This window comes from Calidris pugnax, unplaced genomic scaffold (assembly GCF_001431845.1).
Source record: "Calidris pugnax isolate Ruff unplaced genomic scaffold, ASM143184v1 scaffold504, whole genome shotgun sequence".
Lineage (NCBI taxonomy): Eukaryota > Metazoa > Chordata > Aves > Charadriiformes > Scolopacidae > Calidris > Calidris pugnax.
Genome location: NW_015091212.1, coordinates 15,143 through 16,441, shown reverse-complemented (window position 1 = coordinate 16,441; position 1,299 = coordinate 15,143).

Below are 1,299 nucleotides of genomic sequence, written 5' to 3'. Positions count from 1 at the left end.
ATAATTAGGAGGTGGCAATTTATCCCCCGGATCATTTGGCAATAGGGGGGTGGCGGGGGGGGGAAAGGCTCTTGGAAGCGTTTCCCCCCCGTAATCTAAATTTAAATCAAAAATACCTATTTTTTCCGCCACCTCTCCCGCTTCGCCAGGGAAAAAAAAAATGGATAAAATTCCATTTTAATCCCTAAAAACCAGGATTAAGAGCCCGTGCGGCTTAAATGACTCGTGGGGGTTAGAAAGGAGCAGCAGGAGGGGGAAAAGAAGCCTTTTCTCTTTGTTTTACGCTATTTTTCACCTCCTTGAAGCCTCACTCAGGAGCTGGCGAGGTCAAGGGATTCTTTATATTTTTAAAAATCAACCTTTTCCACCAATATTTGGCTAAAATTAGGGAATTACCTAAAAAACACTCGTGAAGGATTTATCTACCAAGAGTTTATGCCCTTTAGATCCCTCAGAGAGACAGGAGGGGGTTGTTTGATCTCCCAAAAAACCCTTTTCTCTTTATTTTATACTATTTTTCACCTCCTTGAAGTCTTACTCAGGAGCTGGCGAGGTTGAAAGATTCTATATATTTTTTAAAACCAACCTTTTTCACCAATATTTGGCTAAAATTAGGGAATCCCCTAAAAAACCAACACCCTGAGGGGTTTATCTGCCAAGAGTTTGTCTGGTTTGGATCCCTCTGGAGTCCTGGAGATACAGGAGGGGGTGGTTTGATGACCCAAAAAACCCTTTTCTCTTTATTTTACACTATTTTTCACCTCCTTGAAGCCTCACTCAGGAGCTGGCGAGGTCAAGGGGTTGTTTCTATTTTTAAAACCAACCTTTTTCACCAATATTTGGCTAAAATGAGGGAATTTCCTAAAAAGCCACCCCTGAAGGATTCATCTACCAAGAGTTTATGCCCTTTGAATCCCTCTGGAGGGATGGGAGGGGGTTGTTTTATCTCATAAAAACCCCTTTTCTCTTTGTTTTATCCTATTTTTCCACCTGTTTGAAGGCTTACTCGGGAGTTGGCAAGGTCAAGGGATTCCTTATATTTTTAAAAATCAACCTTTTTCACCAATATTTGGCTAAAATTAGGGAATTCCCTAAAAACCACTCCTGAAGGATTTATCTACCAAGAGTTTATGCCCTTTGGATCCCTCTGGAGAGACAGGAGGGGGTTGTTTTATCTCCCAAAAACCCTTTTTCTCTTTGTTTTACACTATTTTGCACCTGCTTGGAGCCTTAGTCAGGAGCTGGCAAGGTCAAGGGATTCTTTATATTTTTAAAAATCAACCTTTTCCACCAATATTT